Source organism: Dipteris shenzhenensis, chromosome 16 (assembly GCF_047967505.1).
Source record: "Dipteris shenzhenensis isolate YYH24624 ecotype China chromosome 16, Dip_SZ_1.0, whole genome shotgun sequence".
Taxonomy (NCBI): domain Eukaryota; kingdom Viridiplantae; phylum Streptophyta; class Polypodiopsida; order Gleicheniales; family Dipteridaceae; genus Dipteris; species Dipteris shenzhenensis.
Genome location: NC_141611.1, coordinates 48890988 through 48904270, shown reverse-complemented (window position 1 = coordinate 48904270; position 13283 = coordinate 48890988). Strand labels below are relative to the sequence as shown.

General features: G+C 50.8%; 1 long non-coding RNA gene across 2 annotated transcripts in view; it reads left to right on the top strand.

Moving 5' to 3' along the window:
* Positions 1 to 12157, top strand: part of LOC147893070 (uncharacterized) — a 69713-nt gene extending 57556 nt beyond the window's left edge. Inside the window, exons 1-2 of one of the 2 annotated variants that reach the window (XR_015542373.1) lie at positions 11338 to 11869; positions 12017 to 12157. This is a non-coding gene — a long non-coding RNA (uncharacterized LOC147893070). Of the gene's footprint in view, positions 1 to 11337; positions 11870 to 12016 lie in introns of those variants that run through there. The other variant, XR_015542372.1, reaches the window with a different exon arrangement.
* Positions 12158 to 13283: the final 1126 nt, after the last annotated feature.

Below are 13283 nucleotides of genomic sequence, written 5' to 3'. Positions count from 1 at the left end.
CCCCCGTATTCCCCGCACCCCGCACCCTTCACCCCGCCCCCCGTCCCGACCCCCCCTGCCCCTCACTTCGCCTCGCCCGCCCTTCCGCTCCACTCCTCCACCCCACCTCCACCTTCTGCCTCCGCAACCGTCCTCTCCACACCCAGGCTCCACCCTCCCGCTTCGCCCCCCCCTTTTTTGGGTGGCAGCCTGTTCCTCATCGGAAGCTTGCAGTTAGTCTTGGCGGTATGGCGGCCCCCTGCCCGGATCCGGAGGCCCAGTCAGACCCTCCCTCTCCAAATGCCTACCGCGTTATCCTGACAGAGCAACAATCATCTCGTGTTCAGGAGGTTGCCATTGACTTTGCCCGTACCTCTGTTTACGGTAGAGTCATTGGACACTCTCCCTCCAGATCAGCCATCAGGGACTGGCTCCAGTCCACTCTCCTGCTAGAGGATGGCCATATTGAGGAGGTGGCCCTTATGGGAAGGGGCATCTTCTGGCTCAAACTCTCCAATGAGAAAGCTGCGAGCAACCTGATTGCCGGTTCCCCCACATCGGTGGATGGGAAGATTATCATGATAGTCCCGTGGTACCGTGGATTCAGCGCAGCGAATTTTGATGTTCGGTTCCGTATACCTCGCCACCCAGTGACACTAGTTTTTCCAGGTCTTGCTGCTGAGCTGCAGCCGATTGTCAGGGACTTGGGCTCCCATTTTGGCTGGGTTATGCACGACACTTTCGCCGACGCGGTGACCACGGCAGGAGCCCCCCGAGTCCGTGTGGCTGTGGCAGATCCTGCGACTCTCCCTGCAGTGATCGAGATTGTGACAGATGCCGGTAGCATCACCCAGAGCATGATAGTCACCGGACAGCCAGGTCAGTGCCTACGGTGCCACGGCTTTGGGCACTTGGCGGCTGCTTGTCCACGCTTCGCCAGCTCGTCTCGACCCCCCCTGCCCCTGCCCCCTCCGCCCCCGCCCCCCCCCCCGGACAACCACGTCAGGAGGAGCCGAGGCAGCCGGAGTCCGGTCCAGAGGTAGTGGGCGGTTGGACCGAGGTTAGAAGGAAAAGAGGAAGGAACAAGAAGATTTCGGATAAAGGCAAGGAGGCAGAGATTACCCTTCCTGCAGCAGCACCCCAGAGACCTGACAGGCAGCCGCCCCAGGGACCTGGGAGAGCTTCTTCTTCGACGGCAGCCCGCCCTCCATAGCCTCAGATTCCCCTCTCTCCCACTCCCCCGCCCCTTTCCTCTCAGTCCCAGCCCCCTCCCCAGTTCCCCCCCCCTTCGCCCGACCCGCAGCTTCAGCCCCCGCCTCCTCTTCCTCAGTCTCCTCCTCCTCCCTCTCAGCCCCAGTTCCAGATGCATCCCCATCCCCCTCGCCTCTCCTACAGAGTTAGCTGCACCGTCGGCTTCCCAGCCGAGTGCAACCCCCGCTCCACCTCCTCCACCTTCTCTGCCAGTCGCCACCGTGGAGTCCGAGTCGCCTACCCCTCAGCCCCCTCCCCCTCCCCCCCCGCTGGCAGGACACCCGGAGTCTACACAACCACTGGAGCAGGCTTCCCTGCCCGCTAGCCCCTCAGTGGCAGACTCTGATGGGTCTCAGCTTCAGGAGAGAGAGCTTCCTCGAGACTTTTACAGATCTGGCCCCTGGGACTACCTGGATGTGGCCGACCTTGGGACCTTCCCGGCTTGTCTCGACATCAGTATCTTCCTGCTCCGCAAAGGGGCGGATGGGAAGATTGCCGCCTTGGCCCCTAGGGATGGCCCTAGCTTCGCTTTCACGTTCCTCAGCGATGGCACCGAGACCTGGACAGACGACTCGGTTTGGGAGGCTCTCAGAGAGCAGACACACGCCCAGGTTTGCTCCTAGATAGGCCCGTGGACAGCTTCTCGAGACTCAGTGGTCCGAGGGCGATGTGCGCCTGCGGTGGCGTTGCGCCGCCAAACGCTTTCGACTGATTGTGATCCTCAGACCTCCCCTGTCATGGCCTCTCCCCCAGGATGTCAGAGCTTGGTCCCATCAGAAACTCTGAACTTTCTACGGGATGACCACTTCAGAGATCTCGAGCTGGCTCGAGAAAGCATTTGCTCATGGCACCAAAGGCCTCTCGCCTTTGCTGAAGGTGTTGAAGAACGGGCAGGACGACCCCGTCTCCCCCTCCAAACCTTCTCATAAGCGGCAGCGCCTCCATTTCGATATGTCTGATTCTTCATCGACTTCGACCGCGAGCAGACAGTTGTTCGCGGCCCCCCATCCCCCTCCATGAGCCTACACCTCGTATCCTGGAATGTGAACGGGTTTCACTCTTCTGGCACCCGTGGTCCCAGGAAGCTCATTTTGCGACAGGAACTTCAGCCTGCAGTGATTGGTCGTTTGGATGTACTTCTGCTCCAGGAGCACAAGCTTTCTGCGGCTCATTCCCGTAGCTGCAAGAAGGTTCTCCCTGGACGTTCCTACACTTATTGGGAGCCCCTGATCGGCGCACAGGGGAGGAGTGGGGGTGTCTGTACCTCCGTGTGCGAGCAGTTAGCCCAGGGAGTTTTCGGTCACGGCACGTTGATCCCAGGCCGAGCCCTTTGGGTAGGCCTGGATTTGGAGGGATCCAAAATAGGAATCCTCAACATTTATGCTCCCACAGACCTCCGATGCAGAGCCACTTTCTGGAGGACACTTACAGGGATTCTTCCAGACATGGATTCCTGGATTGTTGGAGGTGACTTCAACAATCTGGAGACCTTGGAGGACCAGCAGGGCAGAGGTTCGGAGTTCACAGGTATGGCTCAGGCAGAGCAGTCAGCTTGGGACTCTTTCATCTTCGCGACAGGAGGGAGGGACAGTTGGAGAGACCCGTCCTTCCGGCGTTGGCACGAGAGCCTGGACTTCTCTTGGGGCTTCCGCAGGGAAGGAGGCAGACTCCTGGAGAGGCTTGATAGATTTTATGTCAGTGATTGGGCCATCAGCAGAGGCGGTCAGGCGGGTATAGTTCCAGGGACGACACTTTCCGACCATGCGCCTGTGCTCCTATCATTAGATTCGGCAGCCCAGACCCTCCCCCCCCGATCATGCAGGATTCCCGACTCCATCTTCTCGAGGGTGGACGTGCGCAGCAGTATTTGCAGTCTTTGGGACAAAGACTGGGGGGAGTGCGTGGATCTGGTAGACTCGGTCGCGCAGGCTCTGCAGGAGTCCAGCCAGATCTGCCAGCTCGCAGCCCTACAGGTTCGACAGGATTGGTGGAGCAGAGAGAGAGCTCTTCGGAGGGACCTCGCCTCCATTCAGTGACTCCAGCAGGCTTCCCCGAGCTCGGAGGAGCTTCGGATCCAGGCCCTTCGAGCCAGAGCCCTCCTGGAGGAGACACTCGAGCGTCGCTCCGAGTTTTCCTATCATGCCTCTCTCTCCTTCTGGGCCCGGAAGGGTGACCGGATGTGCAGGGAGTTCTTCAGGACGCATGGCCAGAGAGCTGCAGGTGATCAGCTTCGGAGTCTCAGGACAGCAGATGGTCACATTGTTACGGATCCGGGGGAGGTCCTGGGGTTGGCCACTGACTTCTACAGGACCCTCTTCCAGCAGGAGCCGCTTGCCCCTCGTGCTAGTCGTGCCCGTGAGGAGGTGTGGAGGCACATTCCATCCCTGGTCCAGCCTAGCATGCAGGCGACGTTGTTGGCACCGTTCACCTCGGATGAGATGTTGGAGGCCTTGATGGCTATCGACGGATAGAAATGCCCAGGTGAGGATGGGCTATCCCAAGCATTCTTCACCTCCTTCTGGGACCAGATCCATCAGCCCCTCCTTGCAGCTCTGCAGGGGATTTTCAGCAGTGGTCAGATGCCAGAGAGCCTTTCCTCGGGACTGATTTGCCTCATCCCGAAGGGAGGAGATAGACAGGAGATCCGCCAGTGGCGTCCGATCACTCTCCTTACCACTGCCTACAAAATCCTCGCCAAGATGATCAGTGCCAGAGTTCAGCCTCTACTCCCAGACCTCATCCATGACACTCAGACAGGCTTTGTCCAGGATCGCAGTATCCTGGATAATGTCTTCACCTTTTCAGAGGCGGCGGAGTGGGCTCAGCACAGCGGATCACACCTTGCCATTCTACTTCTCGACTTCGAGAAGGCCTACGATCGCGTGGACTGGTCCTTTTTGGAGGGGACTCTGGAGCGGCTAGGTTTCCCGGTAGGTTGGATTCAGGGTATCTCAGCTTTGTACAGGACAGCGTCTAGCAGAGTTATCATTGGAGGCAGGATGGGTGAGCGCTTTAGCTTGGAGAGATCAGTGCGTCAGGGCTGCCCCCTTGCTCCTTACCTGTTTCTCTTCTTCGCCGAGGCCATGACTTACTACCTTCGGGCGAGGTCCACAGGGATCAGGGGTGTTCGCCTTCCACTCCGGGAGGACACGGAGCTTTTGGACTCGGAGTACGTAGATGATACAGCCCTTTATGTCCAGGACGATGAGAGGATGCTAGAGAGGGTGCGGATGGCCCTGGAGGTTTTCTGCTCAGCCGCTGGTGCAAAAATCAACTGGAACAAATCAGTTGGTTTTCTCACAGACCCTGGGGCGTGTTCTCAGTGGGGGCGATTTTTGGGTTTTAGATGGATTCCACGGGGACAGACAGCTAGATACCTTGGCTTTCAGGTTGGCCTAGACATCACGCCAGCTCAGCAGTTTCTCCCGGTGCTAGACTCCATCCGACGGAAGCTGGCTTTCTGGAGCACTGCTAAGCTCTCTCTTGCAGGTCGTGCCTTGGTAGTTAACCAGGTCCTCCTAGCCACGGCTTGGTATGTGGCTTCCTGCTGGTGCTTCTCGAGATCCAGCGTGGCACAGCTCAGGAGGTTGGTTCAGAACTTCCTTTGGTCTGGGGAGGATGGTCATAGAGATACCAGAGCCAGGGTTGCTTGGCAGACAGTCATTCTTCCGCAGGCTGAGGGTGGCCTGGGGGTCATTGATCGAGAGCTTCAGAGTCAGGCCTTGTTAGGCAAGCTTGTCATCCGCGATTTGACCCCGAGGGGGCAGACGTGGAAGATGTTACTTCAGCAGGGAGTCGGCTCTTGTGTCCCGCGCCGAGGTGGAGAGTGGCTACCGTCCCTCAGGTGGATCTTCACTTCCGCCCCGCTCCCCACTCGTTCGTAGCCTCCTCATGGTTTGGAGGCGGCTTCGCCTCAGTCTCATTCAGTCCCCTCCCAGCTGTCAGGAGGAGATCAATCGCCAGCCGCTTATTTGGAACAGTCAGGTCAGAGATGCCGAGGGCCTTCAGTTGGGGGAGAGATCACATATCAGGTGGGACGGCTGGATGAGGGGGCCAGCCCGATCCCTTCGAGTTTGGAGGGATACGTACAGACATCTGGAGATGACTGATCTTGCAGACGCAGCTGGAGGTGCACGTGGAGCCCAGGCGAGACGCACGGAGATCGACGGTGCGATCCCAGCTGCTTGGTTGGTTCCACCTGAGCCTCAGGTCCTCATGCCTGGTGACACCCGCTGGCTGGGACAGTTCACCCCCTGTGGCATCCCACTGGTGATCGCAGGACGTATGGATGACTCCTCTATCTCCTTCTTCGCGGTTTCTGGGGATGAACGACTCAGGAGAGAGGATGCGCTCATTGACCCCCTACTCCCGTGGCAGAGGGTTCGGGTCGTAGGCCTTTTGGGGAAGGTCTGGCGTACCGACCCTAGCATCGAGCAGGACCAGGTGCAGCTTTGGCGTCTTTGGCTCTAGGAGGGGCGGGCCTTGTCAGAGCTTGATTGGGACCTAGGAGAGTGGTGGTGGCTAGAGATTGTGACAGGACAGGGGCCGACCTCCTTCTTTGCCTACAGTACGACTCTGGGCAGGCGAGTTCTCGGGAGGATGCAGAGCCGCCCCCCCACCCAGCGACCCAGCTGGTACGCACAGGGTATTTCCAGGTTCTTTTTGCAGGCATTCTGGAAGGCCTTGTGGGAGAGCTGGCGGCCACAGAAGATCTCATACTTCCTGTGGCTTCTTGCCCACAAAGGTCTTCCAGTGGGGAGCTGGTTGAGGCAGATAGGCCAGGACGGATGTTGCCAGATTTGCCATGCGGATGAGGAGTCACCAAAACACTGCCTGCTGTGGAGCTGCACTCGCGCCCAGGATGTGTGGAGCTGGACTTTTGGGATTCTTACTCGCGCAGCACCAGAGCTAGGATTGATCACTTGGGGCGCGTTCTGTTGGTGCAGCACCGCACCTGGTCTTCATCACTTATTCGAGGCATGCTAGCAGGACCCCACTTTCCTTATCACACAGGGGACGTGGGGACCGCTCGAGGGTATCCCACAGCACCTAGCAGAGGCTGATACAGGAGTTCGGGAGAGGCAGCCAGTCTGGGAGATTATTAGCAGCATTACAGGGTGGCACATCTGGACCTCGCGCTGCGCGTAGATCCTCGGTGGCACCTCCTTATCGACTGCCTAGATCATGGCAGAGATTTGGAGTGAGATTATTCATACCCTCAGAGGCCAGTGGGACCAGATTCAGGGAGACTCCCGGGCCGATCAGGAGAAGCGGAGATGCTTCCTCCGGGCTTGGGACACACAGGGCCTCTTCTTCGAGCAGACTACGCAAGGCCTTCGGTGGCACTACTCACCACCCCGATGGCTGTTCATTCACACTCGTCTTATCCCTCCGTGAGAGGATGATTTATTATGCTACCTTTTAGGGTTGTGTCCGATTTGTGAACGCAGCCCGTCAGCTATAAGCTGACCTCTTGTATCTTGTTCTCGAAGTAATATAATTAGCACTGTTTTTTCGGCCAAAAAAAAAAGAAAGCTGCAAGTGAGACTCCTTACCTCTCTCCCACTCTCTTCATATGGTATCAGAGCTCAGTTCGTGGTAAGGAGCTCAAGGAAGCAAACCAAGTTCGCAGTGTGTTAGTAAGAGGATCAGTGTTGCTTTCCTTTTTCCAGTTTAGGAGTAAATCTCTACAGGTAACACAGCCGAAAAGTGCAAGAGTGCACTGTCTCACATTGAGATGCCCTTTGCGGTGTGGCGAGAGGGTAGTATATGCTACGGGTGAGGCCAAAGCCCTCAGTGACATTATTTTTTTGATTCCAGGCCGTTTCAGGGCCTGTTTTGGTGGTGGAAGTTTTTCGCAGGCACTCAGAAAAGTGCCCTGTTTTGGTTGTATGACTATTGTTCTACAGGTCGATGAAAAGTTGCCGTAGAAATTGCATCGTATGCCTATGCACAGAGATATTAAGAGTAATAGAATCATTCTTATTGCTTGTTGATGCAAAATCATCACTAGGAAGTGACTGTGTGGTCAAATACCACTTTCGTCAGTTTTGCAGATCTGCCCTTGTGGAAAATGGAAAAACTAGGATTTGTGGAGACTGGTGATGATACCGCGCATCCTATTGTACAGATTGGTAAAATTCCTTTGTCTATGTAGGATGGGAAAAAGAAATACCTGTCTGATGTATTTCATGTCCTGAACATCACTAAGAACTTGGTTTCTGTTGGTCAAATGGTTGAGCAGGGCTTGCAGGTCAGATTTAATCCTGATTGATGCTTTGGTGAGGATATGAAAAATAAAGGTCACTTGATAGTAAAAGGGAAGAAGAAGGGTAGGATGTTTACGTTGAATGTGGACATGCCTGAATTGAGTGCAGGAATGTTTGCACATGGGATCGGTGTAGTTGCAGATATTGATATCTGGCATAAACGCATTGGTCATGTTAATATACATCGACTTAAATTAATGTAGGCCCAAAATATTGTTGCAAGATTGCCTAAGTTCAAGGTTGCAGAAATGCATAAGGTATGTGAAGCCTGTCAATTTGGAAAACAGGCAAGAAAACCATTTCCTAGACATGTTCAAGAGAGTAAGAGGCCATTGGAATTAATCCACTCTGATGTGTGGACTACTAAAGTTGCATCTATTGGAGGCTGTCATTATTTTTTCACTTTTATTGATGACTACAGCAGAAAAGTTTGGGTGTATTTTATGAAAAAGAAAAGTGAAGTGCTTGGGCATTTCAAAGCTTTTAAAGCTATGGTTAAAAAAGAAACAGACTTGCAAATAAAATGCCTAAGGTCAGATGGAGGGGGAGAGTACCTCTCAAATGAGTTTGCAAGGTTCCTGCAGGAGAATGGTATAAAGCAGCAATATTCATGCAGTCATACCCCACAGCAAAATGGACTTGCAGAAAGGAAAAACTGGCATATTGGAGAGGTATCTTATGCCATGCTCAACGAAAAAGACGTACCAGATTTTTATTGGGCTGAAGCAGTTGCTACAGCAGTCTACATAATCAACAAGACTCTGACTGCAGCAATACATGGCATGATGCCAGAGGAGAGCTATACTGGTAGGAAACCATATATTTCTCATTTGAAAGTTTTTGGTTGCATTGGCTATGTTCATGTGCCAGATAAGTTGCGATCCAAGTTGGATCCAAAAGCTGAGAAGTGCATCTTTATTGGATATTCTCTATAACAGAAAGGGTATAGATGCTATAATCCTTCTACTCATAAGTTTACAGTGAGCAGAGATGTTGTTTTTGATGAGATGAGCAGCTGGTATAAACCAATAAATGTGATTGATGACGTAGATGCACCAAATGGTAATGCTGCACAGAATTCACATCAGCAATCACAAAATATTCATGGACCTATAGTGTCCTCCAGCAGTGGTTCACATACTTCGCCATGGACAGGCAAATTGAGATCAGGAGCATCTCCTCAAAGCAATGCAGATAGTGGTATGCAAGTATCACGAAAAGGAAAAGAGAAGTAGATCAGCCCATGGTTGATGTGAATGCAGGTCATTCTTATGTGGATGGTGAATCCAGTGGCTCAGAACAGAGCCTTAATGATGAGTTGGGTATTCCTTCTATTGTTACACTTGGAGTAAGGAAGACAAGGGATGTTTTGAGAGCACTTGGTAGTGAGCCTATTTTGTGCAGGTCTATCTGAGTCAAGTATCCTGTGGATAGGCTGAAATATGATGGATTTATGGCCATTCACTATGCCTATATGGTCAAAGTGATACAAGAGCTAGAACCCACTTCTTTTGAGCAAGCCATGGGAAAAGAAAAATGGGAGAAAGCCATGGATGAAGAAATGGATGCCTTGGAAGCAAATGCTATATGGAATTGGTGCCTTTGCCTAAAGACAAGAATGCAATTGGCTGCAAGTGGGTTTATAAGGTGAAGCACAATGCAGATGGTTTTATGAGCAAATACAAGGCAAGATTAGTTATCAAGGGGTATGCACAGACATAAGGCATTGATTATGAAGAAACATTGAGTCCAGTTGCAAGGATGGCAACTATAAGAGCAGTCATTGCTATGGCTGCATCGAAGGGATGGTCTTTACATCAGATGGATGTAAAGAATGCCTTCTTGCATGGTGATTTGCAAGAAGAGGTCTATATGGAACAGCCACCAGGTTATGTGCATGCTGTTCATCCTGAGTTTGTTTGTAGGTTGAAAAAAGCCTTGTATGGCTTGAAGCAAGCACCCAGAGCATGGTCTAACAGGATAGGACAGTATCTTGTCACTATTGGTTTTCAGATTTCCACGGTAGATTTCCCACTTTATGTGAGTGTAATGGGAATGTATCGAAGGAAGACAAGTGCAAATGCAAAAGCATATCTTTTCTCCTCGACAACGATGCCAAAAATATTGTGGTTCTTCGCAGTCACTCACGTGTTGTGGGGATGTTGAAGATATGCCAACAGAGTCTTCACTCCTAGCTACTCCTTGCGGAAGCAATGCACAGCACGAGTCATCCGCAATGTCACTCGAGCGGCCTCCGGATTGTTGCAATGTATCTCCACATGAGAAAGGGGAAAGGGGAAGAGGGGAGAGGAGAGGGGAGAAGGAAAGGGGAGGGAGAAGGGATAAGGAAGAAGAAGAGAAGAGAAGGATGAAGGGGGATGGAGTGGGAGACACAAGGGCACTATGAATGAAACAAGAGAACACCCAAAACACTCTCTTGGAAGAGAAGACGGAGCTTGTATTCAACTTGGTGCAAACAACAATGAAGACCAAAGTCAACCATTTGGCCTTTTATACAAGTCACCTTTTGAAGGGAGGGCTAATCCTTTTCCTTTTTAGCACTCTCCCTCTCTTTATAACCAAAGGCTCTTGGGCCCATAGGGTGCCAAGGCATATTTCTATTCTTTCAATCTCTCCTTACTAGTGGAAATAGCACTTGTGTTAACCATATTAGAGCACTTGGGATAAACTTGGCATTAGGAAGTGTTCCTAACCGGCTCCCAAATAGCGCTTGTGTTAGCCTTGCATCTCCTAGGCTTAGGTGATTTGGGGCTCAAACTCCCTGAGTGCCCTCACACCTTAAACCATTTGTGGTTCAAACCCCATGAATGCAGCCCAAAACCTAGAGTGGCAAGGCTTAAGTTCTATGAGACACCCCATGACAACCCTGCACGTTGCCTAGAATCCTTTGCTTCGGAATATTTGGGGATCAAACTCCCTGAGTTTGAGCTATACTCCTTTCATGGCTATTTTCATGGACGTAGACCAGAAGTGTACACATTGCTTGTACTCTTTGTTCTTAGCGTTAGCTGGAACATGTAACCTGTGCCTGGAATCCTTGAATCCTTGGACTTTGGAATGGACTTTCGATATTTGGGGATCAAACTCCCTGAGTTTGAGCTATACTCCTTCCGTGTGTACATTGCTTGTAATCACTGGCCTTGGGGTATTTGGGGGTCAAACTCCTTGAGCTTGTCCGTTGAAGTAGATCATGCGGCTTGGTCACCTTTGATCACTGATTACCCTGCATTTGGTGGTTGTACTCTGTGGATGTTAACAAACCCATACGAGGCCATGATCATGTTGGCTTCCTCGATTTTGGAATTTGATCACGAAGAAAAAATCACGAACTTTGCCTAGGATGGTGTGATCTTTTCTCAACAACTTTTTCAATGCTTGAAATTTGTTCACATAGTATTGTCCCATTGTCACAGGGTGTGATCGAATCAAGTTACATGCTTCCAAATTAAGGTTTGTTCCTAGAGGGGCTTGACTTGCGTTTAGTTTTTCGAGGCAATCCATTAGTGGTTTCCAAAGTGTACTAATCACAACATAATCATGGAAGTTTCAAAAAATTGTATTTTCTCGTTTCCCAAAATGAGGCCATGGCTTAGGCTACCCACAAGGGGCTGGCCAAAAATGCTGATGTGCCCTCGTTTTTCTCGGGGTGATAAGAGAATGGCACTGAAAGATAAGGCTGGCCACCGAGCTGGTTGCCACTGAAAGATAAGGCTGGCTACCGAGCTGGTTACCACTGACTGCCAGCCCGACCTGATAATACTTTACGCGTGTACAAGAGGCATTAGAGTGGAAACAAGTCTGGCCACCGAGCTGGTTGCCACTGACTGCCAGCCCGACACCGCGGGCGTAACTCCCAGGAGTAACAGGCGCAGGTAGAACTAATTTTACACTAGGTGGGATCCGGCGCATTTAGGGGAGCTGCCAGGGGCTACCGGTCCAGGTGCCTGGACTGGTGAGTCACGATTCGTGTATAAAAGCACACAAGGGTTGCGAGCCTTAGTTTGCAAGAGTAATTTTGCTTGAAGCTGTTGAGTGAGACGAAATGGGTCACAAGGTTTTAGCGGTGCTATTGGTTGCGGTTCTGGTGGCGGTGGCTTTCACCCCCAAAGTTGAAGCTGTACATGAAGGTCAGCGCGAAATTTACCGCCATGACCACCCCAAACGTGGTGGACATGAAGGACATCAAGCCACCCCCAAAGTTGAAGCTGTACATGAAGGTCAGCGCGAAGTTTACCGCCATGACCACCCCAAACGTGGTGGGCATGAAGGACATCACGGAGGCAAACTCTACGAGGAAGAACTCTTTTGATAACCATCATGACCACCACGGCAAGGGCGGTTCTCAGTAAGTTGTGGTTGTTGAAAATCGCTATTTGATGTTGTATTCCTTGTTCCGCATACCCAGCTCAAAACCATAAACCAAGCTACACGTTGGGATCTTTTGATTCAAAGATGCCGCTTCTCAGCTTTGCGTTAACTTTTGTTTCTGATCGTAGGTCGCAGGCGTTGTGAGGATCGTAACGCAGGCCGACGTTTCTGACTGGCTGTCACTGCAGCGTACTTGATGATGTGTGAATGTCCATGCACGGAAGCAGTGCGTGTTGGAAAAATGGTTGGCTCTAGACCACAAAAGAGCCTTGCTCAGATTTTCATAACTGAATCGTGTTCCCTGCATTTGCCCATGTTGTTGTTGTAACTTCTGTTTAATATCTTCGTGTTGATGTCCCGAGTCGGTCGACTGTATGTAGTTTTCGGTCGACGAAACCATTTGCTCTCCGCGCAGCGACGTTCGTGTATGCGACCGAAACGTTCGAATGTGGACATTTAAAATTTTGAGGAGCATGTTGACGTTGAATTTTGGACGGATGTTAATCGTACCATAATTGTATTTTAATAATACTCTGGCCTATAAATGTTTTGAGGCGGTAAGACTAGAAATTCTGTTCTTACCCAGACCAAAATCGGTTGGGAATTGAAGGTTAATGAAATGCGATGGAACAACTACTGCTACAGTACATAAAATATATTAATTCTACAAATTGAAGAAAATCGAAAGATTAGTATTCAACCCTTTTTGTGTGTTGCCCTGGTCATGGCCATTTGGTCTGTCAGAAATGAGTTGATCTTTCAGGCGTGCAGATTGTCCTTGCTGGTTTATGATTGTAAGGAGAAGTTATGGAATGTGGGAGTGGTGGTAGCTAAGAAGGATTAGTTCAGCACATAGGCAGCATTCTACAGGGTGATTTCATACTACAGTAGTGGGGCAGCCCTCAGGCATTAGCCTCTTGAGTCTGCCAATTATTGTATCTGATTTGTCCTGTTGGGATGACCACCCCCTTTTCTATTTATACAAGTCTGAAACAGTTTTTTTTATAAAAGTGATAGTACAAATTATGACCATTGTGTTCTAATAGTTTGCTGTTTAACGTCTGGACATAGATTAAATTAATTTATAGACAAGAATGGATGGAGGAAGTACTTTTGTCCTCAAATTATTAACGATTGTTTAATTCATCAACAAAATGAAAAAACACATAAAACTCATTGGAGAGGAAAAAAGTTACTATGTGATGACTCATTATTACATGTTAATGTTTTCAATATACACGTTCACCATTCTAGAAAGAGTGCCAAACTATAAAATGGAAAGTACCTTTTAAATAGCCCCGCCATACTTTTTCAAAATTCACTTGTTAATTATACCTCATGATTGAATACACTTGATAATTATACCTCATACGCGTAAGTAAGTGAAGGATTGTA